This window comes from Kryptolebias marmoratus, linkage group LG4, assembly GCF_001649575.2.
Source record: "Kryptolebias marmoratus isolate JLee-2015 linkage group LG4, ASM164957v2, whole genome shotgun sequence".
NCBI classification, from domain to species: domain Eukaryota; kingdom Metazoa; phylum Chordata; class Actinopteri; order Cyprinodontiformes; family Rivulidae; genus Kryptolebias; species Kryptolebias marmoratus.
The window spans coordinates 2,674,276-2,688,336 of record NC_051433.1 but is presented as its reverse complement, the minus strand read 5'-3'; the positions used below and the strand labels follow the sequence as shown (position 1 = coordinate 2,688,336).

The 14,061-nt window shown below is 39.0% G+C and overlaps 1 protein-coding gene across 2 annotated transcripts in view; it reads left to right on the top strand.

Moving 5' to 3' along the window:
- The window catches only part of raly (RALY heterogeneous nuclear ribonucleoprotein), a 63,167-nt gene that overhangs the window by 13,779 nt on the left and 35,327 nt on the right, over positions 1 to 14,061 (top strand). The window lies entirely within an intron of this gene.

Below are 14,061 nucleotides of genomic sequence, written 5' to 3'. Positions count from 1 at the left end.
CTGCGCTCTTCTTCGTAGACATTGAGTTTGGCTGCAGCTGCACACAGTTGCAGCGCCTCCTACAGGAAACTGGTGGAGCTACGCAGAGAACCACGCCGTTCAGAAGCCTTGTTTGGATTCATGTTTTTATAAAATACACAGCAGAGAAACACTGAGGTCCGAACCTCGGGGTCCTCAGAGCTACGGCCCTGAGGGTAACTAGCCTACCTTCACTTAGTCTGACCTTTTGATTAGAGGGATAAATGTTTGCATTCTTAACTGTTATGTTTTAAAATTTAAAATATATTAAATGAAATTACCTCATGGACATGTTTGCTGTAAGATATTAGGGGTTTGTAATGTTTAAAGTGTATATTAAATTTGTTTGTGTGTAAACAAAGTTTCAGTAATTTGTTCATAAACCATCAGTTTAGGAAGCAGCTGGTGACGCCACACATTCAAGGCAAATAATTCGTATTTTTTTAGTGAATTTAACCCAAATATATATGACAACAGAGCCATTTTCCTTTGACACTATAAGTTTTTTGGAAACTTTCTCACCACTGGCACACAGGCAGCAAAAATATAATACATTTAGGCTCCAGCTTGTCACTTTCTGCTGGGAAAACGGTAAATTGGGAGGCAGCACTGCAGCTTAAAACATCTTTTTTAAGGAATAAAATGTGCTTTTACCCATTCCTGCCTTATTTAACCTTGAAATTTAAAAAATATTGTAATAATTATGTGGATTTAAAGACGACGTGAAGAATCGGTGCTTTTTAGACTTGGATCATTTCTGTTGCGTTTCTTTTAACCCATCACCTGTTTATAATTTCCAGATATGATTCACACGTTTATTATCAGTTGGAGGCTTTTATTGTTGGATGTTGGGCGCTCTGACTGCTCGCAGAGACAGTGACTTTCAGAAAGTGTTTTTATGTCAGAAACAGATTTAACTGTCAGAAGGACGACGCTGAGATTTCCTACATGTACCAGAAAGTTTCCTACGGATCCCTTTAACTTGAACGTATTTGTTTTGGTTGAACGAGCTCCCCTTTAACGAGCAGGTCCCTTAACGAGCTCCTCCCGCCGGTGTCAGGCTGCTGTCGGCTCGTCTCTGCCGTGGTTCTGCTCAGATGTCAGCAGAGTAGAAACTTGGCTCAGAGCGGGAAGCTTTTCCTGCTTTCGCTCCAAATGAACCTGCAGAGGTCGACTCCGCCTGATAAAAAACAACAATGATGCTGATTTGAAGCTTTCATTAGTGCTGGATGCCTTTGTGACTTCACCTGATGTTCCGGATTCTCTGTTTTGCATTTTGTTTCTGTGGTAATGATCAGCTGAGGTCACAACAAACTAAAAGCTTCGATTCATTAGAGTCCTGGCCTCAGGGATCTCTTTCATCGGAAATCAGTTTGAAATCGTTTTGCTATTTTTTCCCCAGCATTGTTGTTGTTTTGTTTGTTTTTTTCTCTCTGACATGTTAGCACTTATTAAAAGTGTAAAATGTAATAAAACGCTCACATCATTCTGACAAACTGGAGCCAAGTAGGACCTAAAGGCAAATTTTTGGCTGTTCAGATGTGTTTTTTTCCGACTTGTTGAACACGGAGCAAAGTTTGATCGTATTCACACCTGTGCAGCAGAGTAAAACAAGAATTATTTCAATACTTTACATTTAAAAACTGCTTTTTTTCGTGACAGACGCAGCTCGCTCTGTCACCGCTGCCATATTTCTGCCGTTTAATTCAAAACCCTTTCATTGTCATTAAAGATAATAAAAAAAAATCGAAACGTCACATGCAGCGATGAATTGTGGGTAAATACTTCGCCGAAGGGCGGATGTAGTACACAAAGGGGGCGGGGCTAAGGAGCACTCCGGAGAATTGGGACACACTCAAACCCTTCAGCGTGAACGGGCATTTGAAGGACGCGAGGGTGGAACGAGGGTGCATGTGTGAGTATTGGGACCGGGCCAACATGGCTGCTCTCACCACTGTCTGTAAACCTCTCCTTTGACCTTTGACCTTTGCTGCCACTGTTTAAAAATAACAGAGCAGTTTCAGAATAATGTTCTCAGTGAGACTTTGAATATCCCATCATCTACAGTTTATATTATCATCACAGGATTTCAATATCCTGGAGAAACCTCTGAGGTCAAAGGTCAGCGCTGGAAATCAGTATTGATTTTAAAATTGCTTTTAAAAACAAATTATCTGTAAACTCAGTTTGCTGTGCCACTCACAAACCCTGGCTAAAGCTCTATCAGGCAACCAGAAAGGTTAACTTGATTCATTCTTGGATAAAAGTATGCATCTCTGAGATTAGTTTAATGTTGGAATAATTAAAAAAAAGAGAAAAGAACCATAAACACAGTGATGGAGTGAACTTAACTGGGAACACAATTACAACTAATGGGGAGATTGTAGTAATTTAATATTTCTTTTTTTTGAGTGATGGAGCTGGAAGTGATACCCTCAGTGGTTCAATTTATTCCACAGAACTTGGACTCTAACCTGCTATATTTTAAACATGCACTCACACCCACACTTCATCATTGTCTTGTTCAGCAGTGCTTTATCATAAGCCTTCAGCTCACACACACACACACACACACACACACACACACACACGTTAAAACACTTGCAAGTCTCTCTTTTCTCTTCTCACTTGGCAGCGTTTGCAGGAGTTAATAAGTTGGAGGTCAGGAGGACACAGCCCACCCACCCATCTTCTTTTCCTTCTCCTCCATCATTACCTCCTACATGGAAGAAGGTAAAATAGATATCATTCCTGAATTTAGAGGAGCGAGTCAAATGTTAAGAACATTATGTGAAACTGGGTATAATTTGTCAAAATACCTCAACTTTAATGGGGAAATTGGCCCAGAAAGATTTAATTTAATCCTAAATTGCTATGAAAGCGCCCTCGTCCTGACAGTGTTTCCTGAGAAATACCAGAAATTGGCTTTGTGGGTTATGATGAAGCACGCTCATTTATTCTAAAAGGGGAATTAGGATGTTTCCTCCAAGCTGGAGAAAGGAGAGAACTAAAAATGGTGTAAGAGATGAACAACAAAAACAGAGGGGAACGACGCGAGTCAACACATCTGTGGAAGGGTAAATAAGGAGCTGTCTGAGGGAAATCAAGAGGATTTGGTTGAAGTGTTGCAGCTTCTTGTTTCTGCCTCTGAGGCATTAAAAGCCAGCTTCGTATGATGTGGGGGTGGGGCGCAAAGCGAGGGTCACGCTTGCCGTTGACACCTGCATCTGTAATCAAAATGCTCTCAGAAGAACGGCTTCACCTGCAGAATTTCTTCCATAAGCAAGACTTACAGAAGGAGGAAACGAATAAAGCTGTATGAGATTTTGTGTTTGTACATAATGTGTCTTATATGTAGTTTTAATGCACAGATGTAAAAGAGAACCCAGTTCCAGTTCTTTTTGCCTCTTTGCGACACATATCAGATTTTTTTCATGGCAGTATGAACCTGACAAACCCAGGTCTGAATGGGATACCGTCAGGTTGACGTGGTTGGATGGTAGGCGGTTTGAACCCAAATGCAGAGAAAACCTAATTTATTAACAAAAAGCAAAACAAAAAAGGCTGACCTGGCAGCAACAATAAGTCTAAGACTGCGGGGAGCACGAAAGGCGAGACATGAGAATAAACTGGAACCCGGGGGGGAAGTGAAGCAGACGAACAGACTTTAAAAGCTGAGGATGATTTGAAAGTGGACACAGGTGACTGATTAGGAACGAGGGACAGGTGTGGGTGGTTGAGAACGAAAACTCTGATCCTGACAGATGCATGTCACATTTCTGTATCTGTACTGATTTAATGACTTCCTTGGAATTAGTGCTGGGCGATATGGAAAAAATCCTACATCACGATATGGATAATTTTATATCACGATAATGATATATATCACGATATACCCCAATTACGTACGTTGGCAGTTATTCTCTGAAAAATATGAAAAAATAATCTAATTTCTTACCTTTTTCAAGCTTTATTTCGAAGTGACATTTAACTGAACTTTCACAAATGAGCTCTGCTGCATTTTAGTGCAGCAATATATATGTACCTGTTAGACGTAACAGTATCAAATGACAACAGACTCCATTATCTTCGGCCGGCTATAGTTTCACTTTTCACAACTCTCCCGGCTCTTTTACAACTTGTTTGTTTGCACTTTTTGGATTGTTAAATATTCTTTTTCGTGGTTCTTCTTTAAGTGATAGAAGAGGTTNTATTAGCTTTTTCTGCTCCGTGTCGGACTTCTTGAACCAAATCACAGACGTCCCCCTGGTTTTGGTAAAAGTCTTTCTTCTTGGGCTGCCTGCTAGCTGTCTCTACTTGTTGCGACCCCGGGTTTGATACTTCATGCGTCTCCATCTTTCATAGAAGAAAATATATCACGATAGACACTTTTCTATTGTCCCCACGATATATATCGTTATATCACCCAGCACTACCTTGGAATATGAAAGACATCTTGTTGACCGTAAGATCATCAGCTCTCAGTGAAATGCGTCGATTCCCTCTAAATAAGACAAACGGATCCATTTTTAAACTGGTAGATTCTGAAGCGCTAACTGAAAAAGTTCTTCTTCTTCTTGTGGATTTTAAAGAGACTGAAGGTGGACATTACCGCCACCTGCTGGTGACTGCCGGGAGTTCAGGTCTTCATTTCCGGTTCTGCCATAAGGTCCCGTTGAATTAACAACAAAATAAAAGCTCGTCTTTGGTTTAACCATTGCAGTTTAAAAAAAACTTTTTTATTTTTGCAATTGCCGTTTTTCTAATTTCGTTTTAAAAACAAAAAAACAAAAAAACACATGCTTGTTTTATTTTTTAAATGAAAAAACCAAAGAACGAACCGTGCACAGATTCTGCTGTTATCTTGTTTAAAGGAATTACGTCGTAGGAAGAGGATGATGGAAAAATGTGGTGGTTTTCACACCGGGACATTTTAACGCTGCAGTAGACCATGAAAGCAACTCCTGCTGGGAAACTAAATGAGTTAAAGCGGTTCGCAGCAACATTACGTGTTTTCTTTTACATCTGCATTCATATTTATGTATTTTAGTTAAACTTGAAAAGGAAATTTAACTCACCAGAATATCTGGCTCATAGATGGAATATTGTTGGAGTCCTTCCAACGTACGGCACGATGGAGACACTGGATCACATTTTACACTTTCCTTGGATAAATACCAGCTAAAAAAATAATAAGCTTTGCACTAGAATTTTAATATCACACTGATGTGGATATTGGCAGTGAGAAAGCATTGTTGGTCCCTCGTTGTGTTCGAGCCATTAGTTCATCGTCTGTTCTCTGTGGAACGCATTTCCACCAGGCTGAAATAAGAAGATGAATTATTAAACTCACACAAACAAGAAGAGAAATGTTGTTACCGCGGCAGCAGAGACCGACCCGCACTTCACAGGTGAAAGTAAAATAAGTAAAAATAAACATGTGCTAGAAAACGGTGAAAGTAAATAAAAAAACATGAACGTACAGCAAGATGGAGACGAGGAATTTTACACTTTCCTTGGATAAATTAAATTATAAAACTCACCCAAACAAGGGTGAGTTTAATAATTCTCACTGGAAAATACATCAGTGCGATAATAAAATCTTATATAAATAAATAAATCTGAACTGCAGTTTTGACCACAAGAGAGTATTGATTCAGAAAGCAGAGATCAGATTTGATTTCCATCATTTGTTCGACAGCTGAAGCACTGACTGGACCGTTGTTGTAATAAGTATTTAGGTATTTATTTAATATGCCAGATGCAGGAACTTTTAAAATGAGTCACTCTTTTAATTTGTCTGTTTGTTTTTATTAAATTGTGCTCACGCTGTTCAACAGTGAGCCTCAGATAATATAAAGAGATAGAGAAACAGAAGTAAGAAAAGGGGCTCTGCAGTTAATTGACCCCTCTAGGATTTCGCAGGCAGTTTTTGTGATTGTTGCAGCTAAAATGCCTGAGTTTGCGGGGGGTTTTCCTAAAAGTTGCAATTTTTTTAACTAAAATCAATGAAAAAGTATAACTTTTAATATATAAACCAAAAATACTTCCTAGTTTTGTAAGATAATTCCCAACAAACATTGACATTCTCAAAAGGTGCTTTATTTGAGAACTTTGATAGCTTCTAAACTGACATTCATGCCCATTTCTGGATTGTCCCTGGTCTGCAGCTCTCCTCACATGTTTTGCAGACACAAAGTGTTTGTCGATGCGTTTATGTTCCATGATTACACTGCAGGACGTGCAAAACAGCTGCAGCTGGGGAGGAAACTGGTTTGCTGAAATCTTTGTGGGCAAATGTGAAGCATTGGCGCACATTTTGGCTTCGGTCGCTGCTCCTGCATGCTCCCGGCATTCTGATGTTAACAGGAAGTGACGTCACGTGTCTTCTTCCTGAGTTATTTGGGCTTATTTTGTATTCCACGCTACACAAACCCAGAAAGAAGAGACTAAACTGCAGAAACGGTGGCGAATCACTTTAGAAACAATAAATATTGGGTTAAAGTTGCAAAAAGTTGCAATTTCGCGGGGTTTGCTTGATTTGGCGTTAATAGTTCCTGGAGGGTCTGATTAATGGTATTATTGGGAGGGAAAAAGTAAAAATTACCTCGTACTCTGCTTCATTTTTGAAGCTCTGAGAGCAGAAAATATGGTCTGTTTTTGAGTCGTGCGTCTCAGAGATTCTGCCCCTCCACTGCGGAAGAATAGTTTAATGTCTTTGTGCATCAAGAAGACGAAAAGTGTGTTTTGTGCATTAATATGTCTCAACATGATAACACACTTCAGTGCTCTGTATGGAAACATGAACACAGGTCCGTTCCTTCATCCTCCTCCCTGTCTGCTGCTCCTCTTCGCTTCAATAAACTCTGGTTGGTGAAGTAAACAAGCTCGTGTGGATCGACTGAGACGACATTTCTGCAGAGAAAGGCTGACACTCTGAGCATGTGGCAACGATAAAATGCTGTTTCTTTTAAAGTCGAAAATTTGTAACAGAAATGAAAGTTTTAAGATGGATTAAACATTTATAGAAAAGCCAACCTTATGGCATCTTTCTTTTAAATTAAACCAGTTGTTTCATATCTATTTAATTCCTCATATAACAAAATCAAAACCAACAGCTTCTTCTCACAAAACTCTCGGTACAGCAAATACCAGAAAAAGCATTTATAAATTAAAAAAATCTATTCCTTAAATTACACCGGGTCAGAGGCGAGTCTGAGTATCTGGGAGTCTTGTTCCTGAGTGGGAGGACGGTCGTGGTCGTGGTGAAGAAAGAGTCGAGTAGAAAGACAAAACTCTGGACTTCCTGCTCCGTCTGCAGTCCAACCCTCACCTGTGGTCCTGAGGTTTGGATCAGGACTGAAAGAACCAGATCCTGGATCCAAGCAGCTGAAATGAGCTTCCTCCGTAGGGCAGAGCCTCAGAGAGTCGAGCCGCTGCTCCTCCTCGTTGAAAGGAGGCAGCTGAGGAGGTTCATCATCTGAAAAGGATGCCTCCCTTTGGAGGTTTTTCGGGCAGAGACTTCAGGGCAGACCCAGAACTCTCTGGAGGGATTCTGGATCCTCTCTGGTCTGGGAACACCTCGGGATCCTCCAGGATGACCTGGAGAGTCTCTCAAGTTGTTCGAGACCAGTTTGCAACTCAAAACTGCAACAAAGTCAAATTATTCATTGCAGTTTGGCTGAATTCAAAGTGTTTGTGGTAACGCCACCACCATGGCTTAGTTAGTTTTTCCACATTGTTTCTGTACGCACATCGTATCCAGCTTGGCAGCAGATCCCATATTTCTGATTTAAAGATGAAGATCATTTAGACCAGCGTGGTTAGACCTGGACATTTGAGTCTGTAGCCTTAAATGTTTTTTCTCAGGTCTCAAAATCCATTTATAGCACTCAGGAATTCATGAAAGGCGAATTGCGAAGGGTTTTAAACGGGTTCACAACTATTTTAAGTGAATATTTGTCATAAATTCTTTTTTTAACGTGATCAAACTAGAGAAAAACGACTCAGTGTTTGCAGAAAACTTTTAAATTGAGGTTCTGTGGGACATGCAGTGGAAGGGTTTGTATCTTATGGGATGGTCAATCATTTTGACACCCTTGGTATTGTTCCTGGTAGCACTTTGTGCACTTGTGTGTGTGTTGGATAGAGCACACACACACACACACTCTGCACTGTAGCTATTATCTCGTTTTGTTTTACAGATATCCATAAATTGTTAAAACGTCGTCAGCTCCTCAGGCTTGATAAACATTGTTGATTTTTGTCAGCTTCCACTGCATTCTTGCTTTGTAATCATATGTTAATAAGTATAATTGTGGACTTAATTTGCTATAAATTACCCCTCTTAGCAGGAAATTACACAACGAGGCACAACAGGGGTTTAATTGCTATAAATCCTCTGGATGTAAACAATAACTATGATGACAACAGAACATGCTTGTACGCTGCTTTTACAAGAGAAAAGACAAAAACGTGATATTGTAAAGGATTATAAGGCTTTAAAAAACCCATTCTCAGCTACAGGTTATATTTGGCAACATACAAGTGGACCGGACAAACAGGAAGACTGTTAAATCCAAAGAATTTAAAGAATCTGCCAATAAATTAGATGAGAAATTACATCCTTATTTTCCAGTTCTAATTAAAACTGTTGTCTTATTGTTGGTCCTGTAAGAATACAGCATTCTTAGTCCACCCAGTGTTTCATGCAGATGTTTTTTTATATTTTGTTAAGATAAAAGCAGTGTAATTTGGATGAATTGGTCCTTTATTATGGCTTCAGTAGAAGACTGCGTTGACTTTAAGTATTCATGCTCTGTATTTTCACTCGTCTCCATAGATACCTGGTTGCTTTGGAGATCGTAACACCTGTCAAATCTCAAGCAGTTTTATCACATTTTGTAAATTCTCCTTCCTCTTTTCTTTCTCTTTTCTGCCCTTCCTTCTTCTTCCTTTTCCTTCACCATCTCTCCCCGTTCTAAAACACGCTTTTCCTGTTTTTGTTTTCTGCGTGAAGCTTCTGAACGTGTTTAATTTGTCAGAAAAAGTCGGATTTATAAATACTTTTAGGAGCAAATATGCATACGTGAGCAAATCAGTGTGTTCGTGTCATGACTTTGCATCCTTTTGCCTCGTTAGAGGCTTCTATTTAAGCATCAAACTGCAGGAAGGTCCAGCTGAAACCGATCCCAGGCTACATTTTGTGTCAAAGATCGAGACAGAAAGAGGATTTATTCTTTTCTTTTTGTCTCGGTCCTTTAGTTGATGACTAAACTGTGAATAGGTGGGGGTTCTGAAACAAAAAACAGATCAGAGTTAGCTCTCAGCAGCTTATATCTGGGCTCAGCAGATACATTTAGCTTCCAGACTGTTTCAGTTTCACAGATAATTACACTTTTTTTAGTTTCTTTTATGTTCTTTTTGCTAAATATGATTTAAAAGAAAAAAGTTAGCTTCAAACTGCCAAAACTGTAAATATAGGAATAAATAAATGGCCTAATAAAATGGTTAATACACCCTCAATTGCAACTAAACATAAAAAATAAGACCTTTAGAGCAATATAATGCCATGAAATGTAGCAGAAAATGATATTTGTAATTCTTTTTTTAGATGTTTATCCTTTTTAAAATCATCATACATCTGCTTTTGGATGTAATAAGTCAAGGTAAGATGGTAAAAACATAATTAATTTGCATTAATAGTGAGTTTTATTTCCTAAAATAAAATTAATCAGGGCTAGCACCAAGTCAAGCTGTAATTCAACTTATTAGTGGCTCTAAATCAACAAGTTGGTCATTTTAACTCAGCTTTATGGTAGGAAACTTCAACCTGGTAACCCAACCCTGCTGAGTTTATTAGAACCAAATTTAACCCAGAAGTTTTTAGTGTGTAGAACGAATGTCAAAGGTTAGAGAGCCGAGTTGTTTTAAATGTCCTAAATGTTGACAGCAGCCACCCGTAAATCCTTTGAACAACAATATCACTTCGAGAAAAAACAGAAACACAAATTATCACTCAGTTATTTCTATAATATCATGCAAATTATTTATTCTGGTCACTAAAAACAACATTCCTCAGTTATTAAATAGGGATATGGTAAGAAAGGACACGGAGAAATAAGGAAAGTGACTCGGGGGAAGGAAGCAGGGGGGATGTGTTATTGGAAAAAGTGGCAAGGTGAAGTGAGGTTAAATTGAGTCTCAGACCTTATTTCTTATTTGACAGAGCATTGAGAGTCTTTCACCCCAGGGCTCGATCCACTCTGTCCTTTATGTGTGTGTGTGTGTGTGTGTGTGTGTGAGACAATAAAACGAGGTAATGGAAGACAAACTTTAGAGGGAAAGGGAAATGTACACACACACACACACACTGTACGGTAAAAGGAAACAAAAAGGAAAACAATAAAATTAGAAAAAGATCAGAAGTGATTCATCCGCTGTGCTGATTTTTCTAATCGTTTCAAAGCTAAATAGATTTTGTTTACCTACCTGATGATTAGTGGTTTTCTTTCAGGTGATAAATGATTTAGTAAAAAGCACAGAGACAAAATGTCAAACACCATAAAAAAAAAATTCTAAAACCATAAAAGAAATAAAAACTGCAATAAAAGGCTTGGAAGGACAGCATGCACGCATTAAAACTCTGATAACAGAGGATTTTTGAACAATTTGTAAATAATTCAGATAACTGATCAGGACCAGCATCCAGAGTTTTAGTTGTCCTGTTTTCAAAAAGTGACTAAAATGTGAATAATGTCTTGCAGTTTTTTTAAAAACTGAGAACTACAACTTCTCATAATTACAAGAGACGTGAAAAATCTCTTTAGATTTTTTTAACTGCCGTTCCTCAAATGTTGACAACAGTTAGTCATAAAAAAATCCCTAAAAATGACCAACATTAGAGCATTCTGATACAAAAAAAACAGGTTTGGTCTCTTTAACTCTGTGGTTCCCAAAGTTGAGGGTTTTGAGATGATCTCCAGAAATTAAACGACATTTTTAAAAGTTCCTGCAAGCATTATTATAATTATAATAAACAATAAAAGGAGTAGTCATAAAGGGAAAAAGCCTGTATGTTATGACCAACCAGGAATATTTGGAGTCATTTGAGTCTTTAGGCGCCTCACTTCAGAGGGCTGACACGTCCATCCATTTCCTTTACCTACTTTTTCCTTTCCTGGATGCAACTCCTTCACAATAAAAGTCTTAATAGATTTTGTAATTCGCTCCACCTTCTCCAAGTCAGGTGAAAACCGTGTCCTAGCGATGGCTCCTCCTCCGGGAAGAAACATGTATATAATGAGGTTCTTGTTGTTTCTTTCCCTTTTATTTCAAGCAGTGGCTTTCGATTGCCTCAGTCGGCCATCTTCTTTCTCTGTTGTGTCACGCCAGAAACCGTCTGGGCGCTGCACTGTTTACGTTCCTCGACACAACCTTATTCACATTAAATAATAACAGATTTTTGACGGTTTTAAACAGATTCAGTATGAATTAAGATGCACCAAAGCTTACATTAATACCCCCACCCATCACTACATTAACATAAGACAGGGGTAGGCAATCCTGGTCCTCAGGGCCACCATCCTGCAGGTTTTCCTTGTTTCTCTGCTCCAAAACACCTGATTCATGGTTAAATCACATCTTCATGTTCTGCAGAAGCCTGTTAATCACCCATTGATTTAAATCAGGTGTGTTGGAGCAGAGGAACAAGGAGAACATGCAGGATGGAGGTCCTGAGGACCAGGATTGTCTCCACTTTGACATTTGAGCAGTTACACAACGGATGTGCATGATTTCTCCTGTAGTTAAAAGAAGCAAGATGGCGGCATTTACATTTACATGCAGCCTATAGTGAATTAAAAACATGAAAATGTTAGATGCACTGTTCCAGCCTGTGGTAAGAAAGATAAAAATATACAAACAGAGAAAAAGACATTTTAATGATTTTCAAATCGCTGCATGAAAATTAGACGTTTTGCACAAAAAAAAGTCAAAAAGTGCCCGTCAATTACTCACACACACACACACACTGTGAACGCATCCCCGGGCTGTGGTTCCCATTAACATCCAGTGCGTGCCGCGGCGTTAACCACCTGCAGTGCCAATCACCTGAAATGTCAGTCTGCAGCCGGTGGCAGGAGTCTGGCTTCCTCCTTCCCACCGTCTCAGGGTTTTCTTTATCCTGCTTCCTGCAGGGAGAAACATGCAGACGATCAGAGCCGTGCAGGAATAGATAAACCGTGAGGACAAATGGGGAAATAAGTGTCGTGCACTTAAAGATCACCTGCTGTTGAAGATATCCAACCTGTTCTTTCCAGCAGAAGCACTTTCTTTTTAAAGCAGCAGAATCGATAAGACGTGATTTAAACCTGCGTAACATTTCAGTATTAATATCTACTAACTAAAAACAGGCTTTTCAACCCTTCATAATATTCCTTTTGAACTTAATAAACAACAAAAAGTTCAAAAACCTTTTCAGGATTTCAGTTTTGTGTGTTTGTGTTTTAAGGATCTGTGTTCTGTCGTCTGAGCTCTGAGTTTCCATCAGCCCCCCGCCAGCTGTTTTTCTGTTTGTTCGTTTATTTTGGGTCTAATTAGCACAAAATCTAGCCTCAATTTGGAGCTGAGCTTCACAAAGAGGCTTGAGAATGAGCTAAATTCAGATGCTGTTTGGGGTCAGGGCTGTGTGTTCCTGCTGCAGCTGTGCATGCTTTGGATGAATGAAATAACGACTAACCTGGTCCTGTTTGTAAACGAAGCAATGAATTATATCCGAAATGCAACTGTTGCATATTTGCCACTTTGATGGTTAGGACAGTTTACAGAATCTAAAACACAGGCTGTTTTATCACCGTTAGATGACTCATAATAGCATGAACCATGTTGCTTCTGCAATCGTCCAAAACACACAAACTAAACAGGTTTTGGAGTCGATTTTTTTATTTTATTTTTTGCTTTCACAGTAAATTGCTCAACATTGTAGGAGGCAGAGTGCGGATGATGGCACTTAGCTGATTGCAGTCTGCAAATTTGCGGTGAGATATCACTCTAGATTTAAATGTGCTGTAATTTCCTAAACTCGGATCTATCAGAGGTCAGAGTCTGAGCTGCAGCAGCATGGATGCTGATCGGTATAAAACACTCGGAGGAGAAACAAAATTCATTGTTTTGTTCTTTTTACCTGATCAGTTTTTTACATGTTATCTGATCAACATCAGCATCTGCCTCTGATATAAGCAGAACCAGACCTGGTTTTAATGCAGGGCCTGAAGATCACCAACATCCAATACTGACATTGACCTTTGACCTCTGGGATGTCTCCAGATTCTTCCGATCTTGTGTTGATATGATGAACTGGAGATGTTCCAGTTATCTGGTTCTCCTCCAGCTGTTTAATATTTTGTTGTCTCAACTTCTTTTGAGCTGCGTTGCTGCCATAAAATATAAAATTACCTTTATTTTTTTTAAAAAGTACAATTTATTAGTTTTTACAATGTTCCACTGGGAATAAAATAAGAGTTTATGAGATTTGCAGATCATTTTATTCTCTTTGTATTTACATTTTTCAGAATTGGGGCTGTATTAAAGAACCTTTTATGACACAATAATGTACAAACACGATTGTGCTGTGAAAGATGAAACCGTGACTGGAGAGCATTTCTTTTTTTTAGTTTTCACTCAGGAGTTGCTGGAGACAAACCAATCTCTGGTAAAGGAGAAACCTTAGATTTCAATTCTTTTTTTCCTTCAATATATTGCCTTTAAGGAGCAGCACACTGCCCCACTCTGGCTTTACACTGATGAAAAGAAGCGCAGTAGGTCCGGTTTCATTAGTTGCTTAGAAGCTCCGAGGTTCTCCTCTTCTCTTCAGAAAAGGAACCAAAATGAGTTCCTTTAAGTGCTGTCTTGATTGTGTTTTAAAAAAAGGAAAAGCTGTTTGGTGCCAGATGCTATGAATGGGGGTGTTTCAACTACAAGGATGTGTTTTTTATTTTTTGGGGCCAAAAATTGCTTCACTCATGGTGTTTTTTTTTCTTTCTT